This window comes from Anomaloglossus baeobatrachus, chromosome 3 (assembly GCF_048569485.1).
Source record: "Anomaloglossus baeobatrachus isolate aAnoBae1 chromosome 3, aAnoBae1.hap1, whole genome shotgun sequence".
Taxonomy (NCBI): Eukaryota; Metazoa; Chordata; class Amphibia; order Anura; family Aromobatidae; genus Anomaloglossus; species Anomaloglossus baeobatrachus.
In genome coordinates this window covers 702,790,451-702,811,899 of record NC_134355.1, presented here as the reverse complement: position 1 = coordinate 702,811,899, position 21,449 = coordinate 702,790,451, and the positions used below count along the sequence as shown (strand labels likewise).

General features: G+C 56.1%; 1 protein-coding gene across 1 annotated transcript in view; it reads left to right on the top strand.

Moving 5' to 3' along the window:
* Nucleotides 1-6,427: 6,427 nt before the first annotated feature.
* Nucleotides 6,428-21,449, top strand: part of LOC142297119 (uncharacterized) — a 210,761-nt gene continuing 195,739 nt past the window's right edge. The window contains exon 1 of the mRNA XM_075341387.1: nucleotides 6,428-6,540. The gene's annotated coding sequence lies outside the window, so the exon portion shown is untranslated. The remainder of the gene's footprint in view (nucleotides 6,541-21,449) is intronic.

Below are 21,449 nucleotides of genomic sequence, written 5' to 3'. Positions count from 1 at the left end.
CTGTCAGTTGGGCTTCCCTGAATTCCTTACGATCTATCTCCCCCCAGTCAATGGCCACAGTTGGGTCTGATGTCTTTACATTTGTTGGCTCTGATGAGGAGACTGAAGATCGAGGAGGAGGGTTCTCCTCTGATGGGTTGGAAGAAAGACCTGAACCAGGATGGTGTTTGGCTTGGCTGCGGGTGATGGCGGTGACAAACTGGCTGGATAGTCCTTGTCCTAAGTCATTTCCCAAAATAACAGGGGTGGGGAGGCCATCCATGATCCCTACTTCAACCTCCCCTTGGTCAGTTCCCCAGTCCAACTGCACTCGTGCCAGAGGGATGTTCGAGCGCTGGTCCCCAGCAAGGGTGATGGTCACTTGGCAGCCAGGTAAATGATGTTCTGTGGGAACAATATCTGGGCTGACCAGGGTGATGGAAAATCCAGTGTCTCGAAGTCCCTGAGCCTGTATATCACCGACCTTGACCGTCTGGATGTGGGGATGGAGGGTGGCTGGTGTACGGTGTCCAGCTTGCCGTAGGATGTGGACTGGGTAAACCACTTCCTCAGCTATTGGTGTTTCTTGAGAGTAGCATTCCTCAGGTCTTGTTGGTTCATCTCGTCATATGTTGACAGGTTGGACTGGCAGACGGGCTCCAGGCATGGGGCCCCGACTTTGAAGACACTCTTTGGCCATGTGCCCAAGGCGCCCACACGTATAACAGCGCCGTGGGTTAGACAAGTCACCGGCCCTGTTGCTAAACCTTTGTCTTGTTGGGGCTTCTGTGGGGTAATGAGTTAGTCCAGCACGGGAGTCTGGAGGTCGTTTGGATCCATGGTTGAGGGACCTCCTCGGATCGGTGGGCCTATTGGGCCTCCAGCTGGGTCGGTTGGCTGTAAATTCATCAGCCAATCGCGCTGCTTGCTCTGGGGTTTCGGGCTTCCTGTCAGCTACCCATTCTCGGATTTCTGGGTCCATCTTCTCCAGCAGCTGTTCGAGCACCATCACATCCCGGAGGGCAGCAGTGGAGTGGGCAGCCCAACCATCGAGCCAGCGGTTACAGTATCATCGGAGTTGACTGCCAAATTCGACATACGAGACACCCTGGCGAGACATAGTCCGGAACTTAGTGCGATATATCTCGAGTGTTATGGTAAAAAGGGCCAACAAAGTGTCCTTAATAATTCCGTAGTCCAAGCAGTCCTGAGGCCCAAATGACCGGACAGCCTCCTGGGCCCGGACCGGCAAGCTTGTGCACAGGTATTCGGACCACTCAGCTGTGGGCACCTGGTGCATACGCATTAGCATCTCAAAGTATTGCAAGTGCTCATCTATCTCGGTGCTGGAATCATTAAACACTGGCACGTCCCTGTAGCGAAGACGACTTCCTTGGTGGTGGTCTATCCTGGAGGTAGGGGCTGGTGGTAAGGAAATTGGAACTCCAAACACGAATTGCAGACCACCAGCCCTCTCTTCCCTTGAAGCTTCAGGCCCCAATGCAGTCAACAATTCCTTGACTCTGTCTATTTGGGCTTTGTTTGTTTCCAGACTGTCACTGGATCTAAGATGAGACACACAGTTTAAATCCTCTGGGTCAATATCGGCGGGATCCTCATCGTCCTCTGTATCATTCTGGGCATCCCAACGGACTAATTTCTGGATCAAGTCTGACCGAGTCTCAGCGTTCCAGTAGATAATCTTTCGCCTCTGGCACAGATCCTGTAGCATCCATTTACTGCTGCGGTCGTAACTCCTCTCTGGTCCTTGTCCCATGGCTGAGCTAGTGGGGTTGGACATGGCAGCGTCCGAAACCTGAATGCCTCCCCTATGCCTGCTGGGTATGCTTATGTGCCTCCCTGGTTGTAAAGCCCTGGACGGTGTCCGCGAACACCAGTCCTCTGCAGCTCCCCTGGATAAACCAGGCTGAGTAGTGTCCCACTGCTGCCACCAATTGTGGAGACACGGGGGTCAGTGGGTGCTCTAGTCCACTGGCCCGGCTGCCTTTAGAAAGACAGCATGGCCCAGGGGTCATCCCAACTGAACGCAGACCTCCTTAACCGTGGGCGGAACACTACTCAGACAACACAGGGTGAGGGAACCACAATAATTAGACTTTATTGGATCCCCAAACAATTAACGGCACATCGCACATAACCAGCAAAACACACAAATGTAACAGGCAACAGAGTCTCACCCTTCCGCTGCTCACCAGGGATTAGAATGTCCATGCCTCAGAGGTTCCAGGGCTATTTTCTCCAATCCAGCAGCACCCCGCTTTCGGCGGGCACCCACCGAGACTGGAATAACGCCAGATTTAGATAGCTGGCTGAGGTCTGCAAAGTCTGTAGCCAGGTGACTGGATTGTCCCAACCTGGGTTTCCTCCTTAAGTAGTCTCTGGTATGATGATATAATCCTGGCAGCCGGAGTCGAAATCCCTAGACTGTGGATATGGTCTCCAACCGGAACTGGAGTCCCTAGATTGAAGCCACAAGGTATCCTGATCCTCTAGTCAGCTCCTAAGAGCTTAGACTGGATCCATCAGCATTCATCCACCTTCATCAATCTGGTGGCTTAAAGAAATCCTCTCTTATAGCCACAGCCCTCCCTCTGGGCACACTGCGTCCTCATCAATTGGTTGGACAAGATCGCTTCTCCCATTGGATGAATCTCAAGCTGCATGGACAATGTTCATCCAAATGATGGCCACAGAAAGACTGAGGGTATACATGTAGTCTGGAAGTCACCGACTAGACAATGGCTACTAAGGTAATTACATTAGCAATACACAACTTCAATACAATGATTACTGGAAGGGTCTGGAGAAACAATAGCTAAGCAAACATGAGTTAGCACACATAAGAACAATTCGTCTGGCTGAATGTTAAGAAACTTTAACCCATGAGAGTCCATGTCGTCACAGTCATCCCTGATGAAGCGTCATCTGTGACGTCATCCCTGCCCCTGAGGAAGCGTCATCTGTGACGTCATCCCTGAGGAAGCCTCATCTGTGGCGTCATCCCTGCTCCTGAGGAAGTCTCATCTGTGACGTCATCCCTGCCCCCTGAGGAAGCCTCATCTGTGGCGTCATCCCTGAGGAAGCTTCATCTGTGACGTCATCCCTGCCCCTGAGGAAGCCTCATCTGTAACGTCATCCCTGAGGAAGCCTCATCTGTGACATCATCCCTGCCCCTGAGGAAGCCTCATCTGTGACGTCATCCCTGCGCCTGAGGAAGCCTCATCTGTGCCGTCATCCCTGCCCCTGAGGAAGCCTCATCTGTGGCGTCATCCCTGCCCCTGAGGAAGCCTCATCTGTGGCGTCATCCCTGCCCCTGAGGAAGCCTCATCTGTGACATCATCCCTGAGGAAGCCTCATCTGTGACGTCATCCCTGCCCCTGAGGAAGCCTCATCTGTGACATCATCCCTGCCCCTGAGGAAGCCTCATCTGTGACGTCATCCCTGCGCCTGAGGAAGCCTCATCTGTGGCGTCATCCCTGCCCCTGAGGAAGCCTCATCTGTGACATCATCCCTGCCCCTGAGGAAGCCTCATCTGTGGCGTCATCCCTGCCCCTGAGGAAGCCTCATCTGTGACATCATCCCTGAGGAAGCCTCATCTGTGACGTCATCCCTGCGCCTGAGGAAGCCTCATCTGTGACGTCATCCCTGCGCCTGAGGAAGCCTCATCTGTGGCGTCATCCCTGCCCCTGAGGAAGCCTCATCTGTGACATCATCCCTGCCCCTGAGGAAGCCTCATCTGTGATGTCATCCCTGCGCCTGAGGAAGCCTCATCTGTGGCGTCATCCCTGCCCCTGAGGAAGCCTCATCTGTGGCGTCATCCCTGCCCCTGAGGAAGCCTCATCTGTGACATCATCCCTGAGGAAGCCTCATCTGTGACGTCATCCCTGCCCCTGAGGAAGCCTCATCTGTGACATCATCCCTGCCCCTGAGGAAGCCTCATCTGTGACGTCATCCCTGCGCCTGAGGAAGCCTCATCTGTGGCGTCATCCCTGCCCCTGAGGAAGCCTCATCTGTGACATCATCCCTGCCCCTGAGGAAGCCTCATCTGTGGCGTCATCCCTGCCCCTGAGGAAGCCTCATCTGTGACATCATCCCTGAGGAAGCCTCATCTGTGACGTCATCCCTGCGCCTGAGGAAGCCTCATCTGTGACGTCATCCCTGCGCCTGAGGAAGCCTCATCTGTGGCGTCATCCCTGCCCCTGAGGAAGCCTCATCTGTGACATCATCCCTGCCCCTGAGGAAGCCTCATCTGTGATGTCATCCCTGCGCCTGAGGAAGCCTCATCTGTGACCTCATCCCTGAGGAAGCCTCATCTGTGACGTCATCCCTGCCCCTGAGGAAGCCTCATCTGTGACGTCATCCCTGCGCCTGAGGAAGCCTCATCTGTGGCGTCATCCCTGCCCCTGAGGAAGCCTCATCTGTGACATCATCCCTGCCCCTGAGGAAGCCTCATCTGTGGCGTCATCCCTGCTCCTGAGGAAGCCTTCTAGTGCAGCGACATTCGGGATTATGGCTCCTCGATACTAATTGGGCATTAGGTTTCTTTTCCTTTTAGGCTATGTTTACACAGGGCATCTTTTCTAACCACAAAGATGCAGCGTATCTCACCCCACAAAATGCACAATAATCACATCTCCTGCAAAGCGAATGTGTGACGCCCTGGACTAGTCAGGTCGTCCCAGGTAGTCCCATGCACACACACACACTCCCTCCCCTTAGAAAGGTGACAGCAACCAAACTACAAACCTTTGTCACCACCCTCCGGGTTTGATGTTCACACCAGGGGGGCAGAGCCAGGCAGTTGGCTCCGCCCACCGAGGAGTTCATAGGCCCGGAGGCGGGAAAACAGTGGAGTTAGAGTTGAGAGTGAGGAGAGTCAAGTTCGAGGGGAGACCTGTGCTCAGGCCTGCCAAAGACTACACTAAGTGTCTGGGTTGGAGACCAGGCACCTTTGGCAAAGAGACAGACGGTGGTGGTCACCTGCAGGAGCTGGGATTACAGCCGGTGGAACCGTAGGGACCGGGGACGGGCGGTGGCCCGCCGGTACCGAACCGGGGAACCAATTGGAAACCGGAGCACCAGGAGGGGTACTCCGACCCAGTACGAGGCCCAGAAACACCTAGGCTAAGTCGAATCAACTGATTGAGGACTGGACTTTAGCACCAAGATCCTGAAGACAACAGCCCAACCATTAGGGTAAAGCCACCGCCAAGGCATAGAGACCCAAGGGGTTAGCGTCTGCGGGCAAACAGGGCTCTCCCGACACACAGCAAAGCCGGGGAGCGGACTACCGTTGCTTAGGCATAGGAGTCATAACGTCTTCACTAAAGAGGTGCAGGAGAAAGGCGGAAACCACCAACCTGTTAAGGGGAAGCTGCAGCCGGCTGCGGGCCCCGTTCATCATCCCGTTTAGTTTACCATAGACTCGTGTGTTGTATCATAGTGAGTACACCAGTGCCTTCGGGCCGCGCACCGCGCCGCACCGCGCCAGAACGCATCCATTCCCCTGCCTCAGCACCTCCCTCGGGCCCCCGGGACCATAACCCCCCTACCCACGGAGGGGGTCACCACCAAGCTGCGCAACACCGTCCCCGGGAGCCTGGTCAATGGCAGCGGTGGTGTCCATCCATTCACCACAACCCGTGGGTGGCGTCACGAACTTACACCCCTACCAAACCACCGCGGCCCCGGCCATGGACCTCCCCACCGAAGTCCCTACGTGTAACGCCAACCCCCGTGCAGAGCAACGTGACCCCAGGTCCGTGAGGAGCTCGAGCCACCACCCACTGTACGAGCACGGATCCGAGCGGCTCGGCAGCCAGCTGGGGCCGTACACAGGAGTTTTTGACACATTTTTTTCTGATTTTGCCCAGTGCGTTTTGTAAATCTACTGGGCTCAAGCCTGGAAAAACACAAAAACATGTCGCAGCCAATAAAAGATGCCCAGTGTGAACAGCGACATCATAGAAATCCCATAGGCTTTGCTGAAGAAAGGAAATGCTGCATATAAGGGCATCATTGTGACCTAAAAAATGCACCAAAACCGCAGCATGGATGCCCTGTGTGAATGCGATTCAATATCACTGCTCTGCACAGCTCCGCCTTTCTTGTCACGTGACTGTGACGTCATCGTAGGTCCTTATCACTTTTCTGCACAGCTCCGCCCCTGTCACATGGCAGTGACGTCATCGCAGGTCCTTCACCACCAATTTAAAGCAGAGCTCCGCCCCTGCGATCACATGGCAGTGACGTCATCGCAGGTCCTTCAACACCACTTTGGTGCAGAGCTCCGCCCCTGTCACATGGCAGTGACGTGTTGCAGGTCCATCATCCCCTCTCCACTATATAGCTCCGCCCTCCAAGTCACATGCTATTACGTCTTCACAGGTCCTTCGACACCTTGTTTTTGCATAGCTCCGCCCTTGTCACATGACGGTGACGTCATGGAAGGTCCTACAGCTTTGTATGTCATTGTCTCTGGTGTCAGCCGTAGTATAGAGAACATCTTCACACGTTGCGGCTCCTGTGGTGCGGTATGAGGTGAGGTGCCGCTCCCCCGGTCACACAGTGCGGTGTCGTCTCTATAGTTCTGTGGTGATTTGCGCGCATTCTGTGACCGCAGACGTCTGAGCCCCGGAGCGCGCACAGCACACACTGTCAGCACTCTGCTGTAGTCATGTGACCATAAGGATGTTATTTACATATTATCGCCAACATTCTGTCCCCAGGTGGAGGGACGGCCCCCTTGTCTCCTCTGTAGATTGTACCTGTCTGTCCCCAGGTGGAGGGACGGCCCCCTTGTCTCCTCTGTAGATTGTACCTGTCTGTCTCCAGGTGGAGGGACGACCCCCTTGTCTCTTCTGTAGATTGTTCCTGTCTGTCTCCAGGTGGAGGGACGGCCCCCTTGTCTCCTCTGTAGATTGTACCTGTCTGTCCCCAGGTGGAGGGACGGCCCCCTTGTCTCCTCTGTAGATTGTACCTGTCTGTCCCCAGGTGGAGGGACGGCCCCCTTGTCTCCTCTGTAGATTGTACCTGTCTGTCTCCAGGTGGAGGGACGGCCCCCTTGTCTCCTCTGTAGATTGTACCTGTCTGTCTCCAGGTGGAGGGACGGCCCCCTTGTCTCCTCTGAAGATTGTACCTGTCTGTCCCCAGGTGGAGGGACGGCCCCCTTGTCTCTTCTGTAGATTGTACCTGTCTGTCTCCAGGTGGAGGGACGGCCCCCTTGTCTCTTCTGGAGATTGTACCTGTCTGTCTCCAGGTGGAGGGACGGCCCCCTTGTCTCCTCTGTAGATTGTACCTGTCTGTCTCCAGGTGGAGGGACGGCCCCCTTGTCTCCTCTGTAGATTGTACCTGTCTGTCTCCAGGTGGAGGGACGGCCCCCTTGTCTCCTCTGTAGATTGTACCTGTCTGTCTCCAGGGGGAGGGACGGCCCCCTTGTCTCTTCTGTAGATTGTACCTGTCTGTCTCCAGGTGGAGGGACGGCCCCCTTGTCTCCTCTGTAGATTGTACCTGTCTGTCTCCAGGTGGAGGGACGGCCCCCTTGTCTCCTCTGTAGATTGTTCCTGTCTGTCTCCAGGTGGAGGGACGCCCCCTTGTCTCCTCTGTAGATTGTTCCTGTCTGTCTCCAGGTGGAGGGACGGCCCCCTTGTCTCCTCTGTAGATTGTACCTGTCTGTCCCCAGGTGGAGGGACGGCCGCCTTGTCTCCTCTGTAGATTGTACCTGTCTGTCCCCAGGTGGAGGGACGGCCCCCTTGTCTCCTCTGTAGATTGTACCTGTCTGTCTCCAGGTGGAGGGACGGCCCCCTTGTCTCCTCTGTAGATTGTACCTGTCTGTCCCCAGGTGGAGGGACGGCCCCCTTGTCTCTTCTGTAGATTGTACCTGTCTGTCTCCAGGTGGAGGGACGGCCCCCTTGTCTCTTCTGTAGATTGTACCTGTCTGTCTCCAGGTGGAGGGACGGCCCCCTTGTCTCCTCTGTAGATTGTACCTGTCTGTCTCCAGGTGGTGGGACGGCCCCCTTGTCTCCTCTGTAGATTGTACCTGTCTGTCCCCAGGTGGAGGGACGGCCCCCTTGTCTCCTCTGTAGATTGTACCTGTCTGTCTCCAGGTGGAGGGACGGCCCCCTTGTCTCCTCTGTAGATTGTACCTGTCTGTCTCCAGGTGGAGGGACGGCCCCCTTGTCTCCTCTGAAGATTGTACCTGTCTGTCCCCAGGTGGAGGGACGGCCCCCTTGTCTCTTCTGTAGATTGTACCTGTCTGTCTCCAGGTGGAGGGACGGCCCCCTTGTCTCTTCTGGAGATTGTACCTGTCTGTCTCCAGGTGGAGGGACGGCCCCCTTGTCTCCTCTGTAGATTGTACCTGTCTGTCTCCAGGTGGAGGGACGGCCCCCTTGTCTCCTCTGTAGATTGTACCTGTCTGTCTCCAGGTGGAGGGACGGCCCCCTTGTCTCCTCTGTAGATTGTACCTGTCTGTCTCCAGGGGGAGGGACGGCCCCCTTGTCTCTTCTGTAGATTGTACCTGTCTGTCTCCAGGTGGAGGGACGGCCCCCTTGTCTCCTCTGTAGATTGTACCTGTCTGTCTCCAGGTGGAGGGACGGCCCCCTTGTCTCCTCTGTAGATTGTTCCTGTCTGTCTCCAGGTGGAGGGACGCCCCCTTGTCTCCTCTGTAGATTGTTCCTGTCTGTCTCCAGGTGGAGGGACGGCCCCCTTGTCTCCTCTGTAGATTGTACCTGTCTGTCCCCAGGTGGAGGGACGGCCGCCTTGTCTCCTCTGTAGATTGTACCTGTCTGTCCCCAGGTGGAGGGACGGCCCCCTTGTCTCCTCTGTAGATTGTACCTGTCTGTCTCCAGGTGGAGGGACGGCCCCCTTGTCTCCTCTGTAGATTGTACCTGTCTGTCCCCAGGTGGAGGGACGGCCCCCTTGTCTCTTCTGTAGATTGTACCTGTCTGTCTCCAGGTGGAGGGACGGCCCCCTTGTCTCTTCTGTAGATTGTACCTGTCTGTCTCCAGGTGGAGGGACGGCCCCCTTGTCTCTTCTGTAGATTGTACCTGTCTGTCTCCAGGTGGAGGGACGGCCCCCTTGTCTCTTCTGTAGATTGTACCTGTCTGTCTCCAGGTGGAGGGACCGCCCCCTTGTCTCCTCTGTAGATTGTACCTGTCTGTCCCCAGGTGGAGGGTCGGCCCCCTTGTCTCCTCTGTAGATTGTACCTGTCTGTCTCCAGGTGGAGGGACGGCCCCCTTGTCTCCTCTGTAGATTGTACCTGTCTGTCTCCAGGTGGAGAGACGGCCCCCTTGTCTCCTCTGTAGATTGTACCTGTCTGTCTCCAGTTGGAGGGACGGCCCCCTTGTCTCTTCTGTAGATTGTACCTGTCTGTCCCCAGGTGGAGGGACCGCCCCCTTGTCTCCTCTGTAGATTGTACCTGTCTGTCTCCAGGTGGAGGGACGGCCCCCTTGTCTCCTCTGTAGATTGTACCTGTCTGTCTCCAGGTGGAGGGACGGCCCCCTTGTCTCCTCTGTAGATTGTACCTGTCTGTCTCCAGGTGGAGAGACGGCCCCCTTGTCTCCTCTGTAGATTGTACCTGTCTGTCTCCAGTTGGAGGGACGGCCCCCTTGTCTCTTCTGTAGATTGTACCTGTCTGTCCCCAGGTGGAGGGACCGCCCCCTTGTCTCCTCTGTAGATTGTACCTGTCTGTCTCCAGGTGGAGGGACGGCCCCCTTGTCTCCTCTGTAGATTGTACCTGTCTGTCTCCAGGTGGAGAGACGGCCCCCTTGTCTCCTCTGTAGATTGTACCTGTCTGTCTCCAGGTGGAGGGACGGCCCCCTTGTCTCCTCTGTAGATTGTACCTGTCTGTCTCCAGGTGGAGAGACGGCCCCCTTGTCTCCTCTGTAGATTGTACCTGTCTGTCTCCAGGTGGAGGGACGGCCCCCTTGTCTCCTCTGTAGATTGTACCTGTCTGTCTCCAGGTGGAGGGACGGCCCCCTTGTCTCCTCTGTAGATTGTACCTGTCTGTCTCCAGGTGGAGGGACGGCCCCCTTGTCTCTTCTGTAGATTGTACCTGTCTGTCTCCAGGTGGAGGGACGGCCCCCTTGTATCCTCTGGAGATTGTACCTGTCTGTCTCCAGGTGGAGGGACGGCCCCCTTGTCTCTTCTGTAGATTGTACCTGTCTGTCTCCAGGTGGAGGGACGGCCCCCTTGTCTCTTCTGTAGATTGTACCTGTCTGTCTCCAGGTGGAGGGACGGCCCCCTTGTCTCTTCTGTAGATTGTACCTGTCTGTCTCCAGGTGGAGGGACGGCCCCCTTGTCTCTTCTGTAGATTGTACCTGTCTGTCTCCAGGTGGAGGGACGCCCCCCTTGTCTCTTCTGTAGATTGTACCTGTCTGTCCCCAGGTGGAGGGACGGCCCCCTTGTCTCTTCTGGAGATTGTACCTGTCTGTCTCCAGGTGGAGGGACGGCCCCCTTGTCTCCTCTGAAGATTGTACCTGTCTGTCTCCAGGTGGAGGGACGGCCCCCTTGTCTCCTCTGGAGATTGTACCTGTCTGTCTCCAGGTGGAGGGACGGCCCCCTTGTCTCCTCTGTAGATTGTACCTGTCTGTCTCCAGGTGGAGGGACGGCCCCCTTGTCTCCTCTGGAGATTGTACCTGTCTGTCTCCAGGTGGAGGGACGGCCCCCTTGTCTCCTCTGGAGATTGTACCTGTCTGTCTCCAGGTGGAGGGACGGCCCCCTTGTCTCCTCTGTAGATTGTACCTGTCTGTCTCCAGGTGGAGGGACGGCCCCCTTGTCTCCTCTGTAGATTGTACCTGTCTGTCTCCAGGTGGAGGGACGGCCCCCTTGTCTCCTCTGTAGATTGTACCTGTCTGTCTCCAGGTGGAGGGACGGCCCCCTTGTCTCTTCTGTAGATTGTACCTGTCTGTCTCCAGGTGGAGGGACGGCCCCCTTGTATCCTCTGGAGATTGTACCTGTCTGTCTCCAGGTGGAGGGACGGCCCCCTTGTCTCTTCTGTAGATTGTACCTGTCTGTCTCCAGGTGGAGGGACGGCCCCCTTGTCTCTTCTGTAGATTGTACCTGTCTGTCTCCAGGTGGAGGGACGGCCCCCTTGTCTCTTCTGTAGATTGTACCTGTCTGTCTCCAGGTGGAGGGACGGCCCCCTTGTCTCTTCTGTAGATTGTACCTGTCTGTCTCCAGGTGGAGGGACGCCCCCCTTGTCTCTTCTGTAGATTGTACCTGTCTGTCCCCAGGTGGAGGGACGGCCCCCTTGTCTCTTCTGGAGATTGTACCTGTCTGTCTCCAGGTGGAGGGACGGCCCCCTTGTCTCCTCTGAAGATTGTACCTGTCTGTCTCCAGGTGGAGGGACGGCCCCCTTGTCTCCTCTGGAGATTGTACCTGTCTGTCTCCAGGTGGAGGGACGGCCCCCTTGTCTCCTCTGTAGATTGTACCTGTCTGTCTCCAGGTGGAGGGACGGCCCCCTTGTCTCCTCTGGAGATTGTACCTGTCTGTCTCCAGGTGGAGGGACGGCCCCCTTGTCTCCTCTGGAGATTGTACCTGTCTGTCTCCAGGTGGAGGGACGGCCCCCTTGTCTCCTCTGGAGATTGTACCTGTCTGTCTCCAGGTGGAGGGACGGCCCCCTTGTCTCCTCTGTAGATTGTACCTGTCTGTCTCCAGGTGGAGGGACGGCCCCCTTGTCTCCTCTGTAGATTGTACCTGTCTGTCTCCAGGTGGAGGGACGGCCCCCTTGTCTCCTCTGTAGATTGTTCCTGTCTGTCTCCAGGTGGAGGGACGGCCCCCTTGTCTCTTCTGTAGATTGTACCTGTCTCCAGGTGGAGGGACGGCCCCCTTGTCTCTTCTGACGGCCCCCTTGTCTCTTCTGTAGATTGTACCTGTCTGTCTCCAGGTGGAGGGACGGCCCCCTTGTCTCCTCTGTAGATTGTTCCTGTCTGTCTCCAGGTGGAGGGACGGCCCCCTTGTCTCTTCTGTAGATTGTACCTGTCTCCAGGTGGAGGGACGGCCCCCTTGTCTCTTCTGTAGATTGTACCTGTCTGTCTCCAGGTGGAGGGACGGCCCCCTTGTCTCCTCTGTAGATTGTACCTGTCTGTCTCCAGGTGGAGGGACGGCCCCCCTTGTCTCTTCTGTAGATTGTACCTGTCTGTCTCCAGGTGGAGGGACGGCCCCCTTGTCTCCTCTGTAGATTGTTCCTGTCTGTCTCCAGGTGGAGGGACGGCCCCCTTGTCTCTTCTGTAGATTGTACCTGTCGTCCAGGTGGAGGGACGGCCCCCTTGTCTCTTCTGTAGATTGTACCTGTCTGTCTCCAGGTGGAGGGACGGCCCCCTTGTCTCCTCTGTAGATTGTACCTGTCTGTCTCCAGGTGGAGGGACGGCCCCCTTGTCTCTTCTGTAGATTGTACCTGTCTGTCTCCAGGTGGAGGGACGGCCCCCTTGTCTCTTCTGTAGATTGTACCTGTCTGTCTCCAAGGTGGAGGGACGGCCCCCTTGTCTCTTCTGTAGATTGTACCTGTCTGTCTCCAGGTGGAGGGACGGCCCCCTTGTCTCTTCTGTAGATTGTACCTGTCTGTCTCCAGGTGGAGGGACGGCCCCCTTGTCTCCTCTGTAGATTGTACCTGTCTGTCTCCAGGTGGAGGGACGGCCCCCTTGTCTCTTCTGTAGATTGTACCTGTCTGTCTCCAGGTGGAGGGACGGCCCCCTTGTCTCCTCTGTAGATTGTACCTGTCTGTCTCCAGGTGGAGGGACGGCCCCCTTGTCTCCTCTGTAGATTGTACCTGTCTGTCTCCAGGTGGAGGGACGGCCCCCCTTGTCTCCTCTGTAGATTGTACCTGTCTGTCTCCAGGTGGAGGGACGGCCCCCTTCTCTCCTCTGTAGATTGTACCTGTCTGTCTCCAGGTGGAGGGACGGCCCCCTTGTCTCCTCTGTAGATTGTACCTGTCTGTCCCCAGGTGGAGGGACGGCCCCCTTGTCTCTTCTGTAGATTGTACCTGTCTGTCTCCAGGTGGAGGGACGGCCCCCTTGTCTCTTCTGTAGATTGTACCTGTCTGTCTCCAGGTGGAGGGACGGCCCCCTTGTCTCTTCTGTAGATTGTACCTGTCTGTCTCCAGGTGGAGGGACGGCCCCCTTGTCTCCTCTGTAGATTGTACCTGTCTGTCTCCAGGTGGAGGGACGGCCCCCTTTGTCTCTTCTGTAGATTGTACCTGTCTGTCTCCAGGTGGAGGGACGGCCCCCTTGTCTCCTCTGTAGATTGTACCTGTCTGTCTCCAGGTGGAGGGACGGCCCCCTTGTCTCCTCTGTAGATTGTACCTGTCTGTCCCCAGGTGGAGGGACGGCCCCTTGTCTCTTCTGTAGATTGTACCTGTCTGTCTCCAGGTGGAGGGACGGCCCCCTTGTCTCCTCTGTAGATTGTACCTGTCTGTCTCCAGGTGGAGGGACGGCCCCCTTGTCTCTTCTGTAGATTGTACCTGTCTGTCTCCAGGTGGAGGGACGGCCCCCTTGTCTCCTCTGTAGATTGTACCTGTCTGTCTCCAGGTGGAGGGACGGCCCCCTTGTCTCCTCTGTAGATTGTACCTGTCTGTCTCCAGGTGGAGGGACGGCCCCCTTGTCTCCTCTGTAGATTGTACCTGTCTGTCTCCAGGTGGAGGGACGGCCCCCTTGTCTCCTCTGTAGATTGTACCTGTCTGTCTCCAGGTGGAGGGACGGCCCCCTTGTCTCCTCTGTAGATTGTACCTGTCTGTCTCCAGGTGGAGGGGCGGCCCCCTTGTCTCTTCTGTAGATTGTACCTGTCTGTCTCCAGGTGGAGGGACGGCCCCCCTTGTCTCTTCTGTAGATTGTACCTGTCTGTCTCCAGGTGGAGGGACGGCCCCCTTGTTTCTTCTGTAGATTGTACCTGTCTGTCTCCAGGTGGAGGGACGGCCCCCCTTGTCTCCTCTGTAGATTGTACCTGTCTGTCTCCAGGTGGAGGGCGGCCCCCTTGTCTCTTCTGTAGATTGTACCTGTCTGTCTCCAGGTGGAGGGACGGCCCCCTTGTCTCCTCTGTACATTGTACCTGTCTGTCCCCAGGTGGAGGGACGGCCCCCCTTGTCTCCTCTGTACATTGTACCTGTCTGTCCCCAGGTGGAGGGACGGCCCCCTTGTCTCCTCTGTACATTGTACCTGTCTGTCCCCAGGTGGAGGGACGGCCCCCTTGTCTCTTCTGTAGATTGTACCTGTCTGTCTCCAGGTGGAGGGACGGCCCCCTTGTCTCCTCTGTACATTGTACCTGTCTGTCCCCAGGTGGAGGGACGGCCCCCTTGTCTCCTCTGTACATTGTACCTGTCTGTCTCCAGGTGGAGGGACGGCCCCCTTGTCTCTTCTGTAGATTGTACCTGTCTGTCTCCAGGTGGAGGGACGGCCCCCTTGTCTCTTCTGGAGATTGTACCTGTCTGTCCCCAGGTGGAGGGACGGCCCCCTTGTCTCCTCTGTAGATTGTACCTGTCTGTCCCCAGGTGGAGGGACGGCCCCCTTGTCTCCTCTGTAGATTGTACCTGTCTGTCTCCAGGTGGAGGGACGGCCCCCTTGTCTCCTCTGGAGATTGTACCTGTCTGTCCCCAGGTGGAGGGACGGCCCCCTTGTCTCTTCTGTACATTGTACCTGTCTGTCCCCAGGTGGAGGGACGGCCCCCTTGTCTCCTCTGTACATTGTACCTGTCTGTCCCCAGGTGGAGGGACGGCCCCCTTGTCTCCTCTGTACATTGTACCTGTCTGTCCCCAGGTGGAGGGACGGCCCCCTTGTCTCCTCTGTAGATTGTACCTGTCTGTCTCCAGGTGGAGGGACGGCCCCCTTGTCTCCTCTGTAGATTGTACCTGTCTGTCTCCAGGTGGAGGGACGGCCCCCTTGTCTCCTCTGTAGATTGTACCTGTCTGTCCCCAGGTGGAGGGACGGCCCCCCTTGTCTCTTCTGTATATTGTACCTGTCTGTCTCCAGGTGGAGGGACGGCCCCCTTGTCTCTTCTGTAGATTGTACCTGTCTGTCCCCAGGTGGAGGGACGGCCCCCTTGTCTCCTCTGTAGATTGTACCTGTCTGTCTCCAGGTGGAGGGACGGCCCCCTTGTCTCCTCTGTAGATTGTACCTGTCTGTCCCCAGGTGGAGGGACGGCCCCCCTTGTCTCTTCTGTATATTGTACCTGTCTGTCTCCAGGTGGAGGGACGGCCCCCTTGTCTCTTCTGTATATTGTACCTGTCTGTCTCCAGGTGGAGGGACGGCCCCCTTGTTTCTTCTGTAGATTGTACCTGTCTGTCCCCAGGTGGAGGGACGGCCCCCTTGTCTCCTCTGTAGATTGTACCTGTCTGTCTCCAGGTGGAGGGACGGCCCCCTTGTCTCCTCTGTAGATTGTACCTGTCTGTCTCCAGGTGGAGGGACGGCCCCCTTGTCTCCTCTGTAGATTGTACCTGTCTGTCCCCAGGTGGAGGGACGGCCCCCTTGTCTCCTCTGTAGATTGTACCTGTCTGTCCCCAGGTGGAGGGACGGCCCCCTTGTTTCTTCTGTAGATTGTACCTGTCTGTCCCCAGGTGGAGGGACGGCCCCCTTGTCTCCTCTGTAGATTGTACCTGTCTGTCCCCAGGTGGAGGGACGGCCCCCTTGTTTCTTCTGTAGATTGTACCTGTCTGTCTCCAGGTGGAGAGACGGCCCCCTTGTCTCCTCTGTAGATTGTACCTGTCTGTCCCCAGGTGGAGGGACGGCCCCCTTGTCTCCTCTGTAGATTGTACCTGTCTCCAGGTGGAGGGACGGCCCCCTTGTCTCCTCTGTAGATTGTACCTGTCTGTCTCCAGGTGGAGGGACGGCCCCCTTGTCTCTTCTGTAGATTGTACCTGTCTGTCCCCAGGTGGAGGGACGGCCCCCTTGTCTCCTCTGTAGATTGCACCTGTCTGTCCCCAGGTGGAGGGACGGCCCCCCTTGTCTCTTCTGTATATTGTACCTGTCTGTCTCCAGGTGGAGGGACGGCCCCCTTGTCTCCTCTGTAGATTGTACCTGTCTGTCTCCAGGTGGAGGGACGGCCCCCCTTGTCTCTTCTGTATATTGTACCTGTCTGTCTCCAGGTGGAGGGACGGCCCCCTTGTTTCTTCTGTAGATTGTACCTGTCTGTCCCCAGGTGGAGGGACGGCCCCCTTGTCTCCTCTGTAGATTGTACCTGTCTGTCTCCAGGTGGAGGGACGGCCCCCTTGTCTCCTCTGTAGATTGTACCTGTCTGTCTCCAGGTGGAGGGACGGCCCCCTTGTCTCCTCTGTAGATTGTACCTGTCTGTCCCCAGGTGGAGGGACGGCCCCCTTGTCTCCTCTGTAGATTGTACCTGTCTGTCCCCAGGTGGAGGGACGGCCCCCTTGTTTCTTCTGTAGATTGTACCTGTCTGTCCCCAGGTGGAGGGACGGCCCCCTTGTCTCCTCTGTAGATTGTACCTGTCTGTCTCCAGGTGGAGGGACGGCCTCCTTGTCTCCTCTGTAGATTGTACCTGTCTGTCCCCAGGTGGAGGGACGGCCCCCTTGTTTCTTCTGTAGATTGTACCTGTCTGTCTCCAGGTGGAGAGACGGCCCCCTTGTCTCCTCTGTAGATTGTACCTGTCTGTCCCCAGGTGGAGGGACGGCCCCCTTGTCTCCTCTGTAGATTGTACCTGTCTCCAGGTGGAGGGACGGCCCCCTTGTCTCCTCTGTAGATTGTACCTGTCTGTCTCCAGGTGGAGGGACGGCCCCCTTGTCTCTTCTGTAGATTGTACCTGTCTGTCCCCAGGTGGAGGGACGGCCCCCTTGTCTCCTCTGTAGATTGCACCTGTCTGTCTCCAGGTGGAGGGACGGTCCCCTTGTCTCTTCTGGAGATTGTACCTGTCTGTCCCCAGGTGGAGGGACGGCCCCCTTGTTTCTTCTGTAGATTGTACCTGTCTGTCCCCAGGTGGAGGGACGGCCCCCTTGTCTCCTCTGTAGATTGTACCTGTCTGTCCCCAGGTGGAGGGACGGCCCCCTTGTTTCTTCTGTAGATTGTACCTGTCTGTCCCCAGGTGGAGGGACGGCCCCCTTGTCTCCTCTGTAGATTGCACCTGTCTGTCTCCAGGTGGAGGGATGGCCCCCTTGTCTCCTCTGTAGATTGTACCTGTCTGTCTCCAGGTGGAGGGACGGCCCCCTTGTCTCCTCTGTAGATTGTACCTGTCTGTCTCCAGGTGGAGGGACGGCCCCCTTGTCTCCTCTGTAGATTGTACCTGTCTGTCTCCAGGTGGAGGGACGGCCCCCTTGTCTCCTCTGTAGATTGTACCTGTCTGTCCCCAGGTGGAGGGACGGCCCCCTTGTCTCCTCTGTAGATTGTACCTGTCTGTCTCCAGGTGGAGGGACGGCCCCCTTGTCTCCTCTGTAGATTGTACCTGTCTGTCTCCAGGTGGAGGGACGGCCCCCTTGTCTCCTCTGTAGATTGTACCTGTCTGTCCCCAGGTGGAGGGACGGCCCCCTTGTCTCCTCTGTAGATTGTACCTGTCTGTCTCCAGGTGGAGGGACGCCCCCTTGTCTCCTCTGTAGATTGTACCTGTCTGTCCCCAGGTGGAGGGACGGCCCCCTTGTCTCCTCTGTAGATTGTACCTGTCTGTCCCCAGGTGGAGGGACGGCCCCCTTGTCTCCTCTGTAGATTGTACCTGTCTGTCTCCAGGTGGAGGGACGGCCCCCTTGTCTCCTCTGTAGATTGTACCTGTCTGTCTCCAGGTGGAGGGACGGCCCCCTTGTCTCTTCTGTAGATTGTACCTGTCTGTCTCCAGGTGGAGGGACGGCCCCCTTGTCTCCTCTGTAGATTGCACCTGTCTGTCTCCAGGTGGAGGGACGGCCCCCTTGTCTCCTCTGTAGATTGGCCCCCTTGTCTCCTCTGTAGATTGTACCTGTCTGTCTCCAGGTGGAGGGACGGCCCCCTTGTCTCCTCTGTAGATTGCACCTGTCTGTCTCCAGGTGGAGGGACGGCCCCCTTGTCTCTTCTGTAGATTGTACCTGTCTGTCTCCAGGTGGATGGATGGCCCCCTTGTCTCCTCTGTAGATTGTACCTGTCTGTCTCCAGGTGGAGGGACGGCCCCCTTGTCTCCTCTGTAGATTGTACCTGTCTGTCTCCAGGTGGAGGGACGGCCCCCTTGTCTCCTCTGTAGATTGTACCTGTCTGTCTCCAGGTGGAGGGACGGCCCCCTTGTCTCTTCTGTAGATTGTACCTGTCTGTCTCCAGGTGGAGGGACGGCCCCCTTGTCTCTTCTGTAGATTGTACCTGTCTGTCTCCAGGTGGAGGGACGGCCCCCTTGTCTCTTCTGTAGATTGTACCTGTCTGTCTCCAGGTGGAGGGACGGCCCCCTTGTCTCTTCTTTAGATTGTACCTGTCTGTCCCCAGGTGGAGGGACGGCCCCCTTGTCTCCTCTGTAGATTGTACCTGTCTGTCTCCAGGTGGAGGGACGGCCCCCTTGTCTCTTCTGTAGATTGTACCTGTCTGTCTCCAGGTGGAGGGACGGCCCCCTTGTCTCTTCTGTAGATTGTACCTGTCTGTCTCCAGGTGGAGGGACGGCCCCCTTGTCTCTTCTGTAGATTGTACCTGTCTGTCTCCAGGTGGAGGAACGGCCCCCTTGTCTCCTCTGTAGATTGTACCTGTCTGTCTCCAGGTGGAGGGACGGCCCCCTTGTCTCTTCTGTAGATTGTACCTGTCTGTCCCCAGGTGGAGGGACGGCCCCCTTGTCTCCTCTGGAGATTGTACCTGTCTGTCTCCAGGTGGATGGATGGCCCCCTTGTCTCCTCTGTAGATTGTACCTGTCTGTCTCCAGGTGGAGGGACGGCCCCCTTGTCTCCTCTGTAGATTGTACCTGTCTGTCTCCAGGTGGAGGGACGGCCCCCTTGTCTCCTCTGTAGATTGTACCTGTCTGTCTCCAGGTGGAGGGACGGCCCCCTTGTCTCTTCTAGAGATTGTACCTGTCTGTCTCCAGGTGGAGGGACGGCCCCCTTGTCTCCTCTGTAGATTGTACCTGTCTGTCTCCAGGTGGAGGGACGCCCCCTTGTCTCTTCTGGAGATTGAACCTGTCTGTCTCCAGGTGGAGGGACGGCCCCCTTGTCTCTTCTGGAGATTGAACCTGTCTGTCTCCAGGTGGAGGGATGGCCCCCTTGTCTCGTCTGTAGATTGTACCTGTCTGTCTCCAGGTGGAGGGACGGCCCCCTTGTCTCCTCTGTAGATTGTACCTGTCTGTCTCCAGGTGGAGGGACGGCCCCCTTGTCTCCTCTGTAGATTGTACCTGTCTGTCTCCAGGTGGAGGGACGGCCCCCTTGTCTCTTCTGGAGATTGTACCTGTCTGTCTCCAGGTGGAGGGACGGCCCCCTTGTCTCCTCTGTAGATTGTACCTGTCTGTCTCCAGGTGGAGGGACGCCCCCTTGTCTCTTCTGGAGATTGAACCTGGTCCCTGTTTCTTCTGTGGATTGAACCTTATTGGTTTTCCTCAGCACCTATTCTTATCCAGCCTGATGATGTTTCACAGTCTTTTATTGTAGAATGGGGTCCACAACCTTTTTTACCTTGAGAGCCACATTGTAGAGATGAAGACGCAGATAAAGCCAGTTTAGCAGTAGAAAACTGGAAACGAATGTGTAGAACTTCAACTTGCAGTGAAGCTTGAAAATGTGCAACTTCATAATTCAGTGTGAAATCTGACATTGCATGTTTTCTGCCAGTCTTTCAAAATATGGGTTGTAACTAGGAGAGAACCATGCGCATGCAGTCATCCAGGTGTTCAAAAGCACATGAATACAGCACCAGAGCCAGCATCAGCTCATGAATGCAGTGTCAGAACCACCATCAGCACATGAATACAGCTTCAAAACCACCAGCAGCAGATGAATACAGCTTCAAAACCACCAGCAGCAGATGAATAAAGCTCCAGAATTACCACAAGCACGAGTGCAGCACCAGAACCATCATCAGCACATAAGTGCAATCCAGAGTCACCATCAGCTCATGAATGCAGTATCCGAGCCAGCATCAGCACATGAATGCAGTATCCGAGCCAGCATCAGCACATGAATGCAGTATCCGAGCCAGCATCAGCTCATGAATGCAGTGCTAGAACCACCATCAGCTCATAAATGCAGTGCCAGAACCACCAGCAGCACATGAATGCAGCACTAGAACCATTATCAGCACATGAGTGCAATACCAGAGCCACCATCAGCTCATGAATACAATACCAAAGCCATCATCAGCACATGAATGGAGCGCCAGAACCACCATCAGCTCATGAATGCAGTGCCAGAACCACCATCAGCTCATGAATGCAGTGCCAGAACCACCATCAGCTCATGAATGCAGTGCCAGAACCACCATCAGCTCATGAATGCAGTGCCAGAACCACCATCAGCTCATGAATGCAGTGCCAGAACCACCATCAGCTCATGAATGCCACAAGTCAGCACATGAATGCAGCGTAAAAACCACAGTCAGTACATGAATAAATCACCATGCTTAGCCACATGTTCAATTGTATCGCATGAACCTACAACTCCCAGCTTGTCCTTAACAATGGTGAGGAGATGCTGGGAGTTGTTGTTATCAGACTGCGGACCATACAGGGGCCACAATACTGATAAGACGCAGGCAATATCACAAATAATCATCTACATCCAGGTACGTTTATAGGTGACATCTTCTGAGTCGTTCCCATCCCTTTTGTCTCCATGCAGCACAGACGCCATGATGAGGTTTCGTGTCCACCGCTCGTCTCTGCAGACCTCCCTCTTTATTCTTCAGCAGCACTTCCCCACACAGCACCTTTACAAATAAAAGTATCATTATACTGCCCCATAAATATAAATATCTCCCATGCTGTGCCCCTGAATAAAGAACTGCTGTGCTTCCTTCACAAGATATTATTATTTCCCTGTGTTGAGTGCCTTCGCTGGCTGCCGGCAGTGTTTTCTCTGGTTGGTCTCTGCGAGATCAGTGATTGTTTTGTCTTCCTTTACAAGATAAGTGACCCTAAGATGACCCTACTCAGAGTAAAGGCCACGTCTCAGTGACATCACTAGAGACATCGGTGCTGAGTCACGGTTTTTGTGACCAAACAGCAATCTTGCTAGCGATCTCGCTGTGTGTGACATCCAGCAACGACCCGGCCCCTGCTGTGAGGTCGCCGGTCATTGCTGAATGTCCTGGACCATTTTTTGCTCGTTGCTCTCCCGCTGTGAAGCACAGATCGCTGTGTGTGACAGCGAGAGAGCAACGATCTGAATGTGCAGGGAGCAGGGAGCCGGCTTATGCGGACGCTGGTAACTAAGGTACACATCAGGTAACCAAGCAAAGTGCATTGCTTGGTTACCCGATATTTACCTTGGTTACCAGCGTCCTAGAAGCCAGCTCCCTGCACACATAGCCAAGGTAAACATCGGGTAACTATAAGCAAAGAGCTTTGCTTAGTAACCCGATGTGTACCATGGTTAC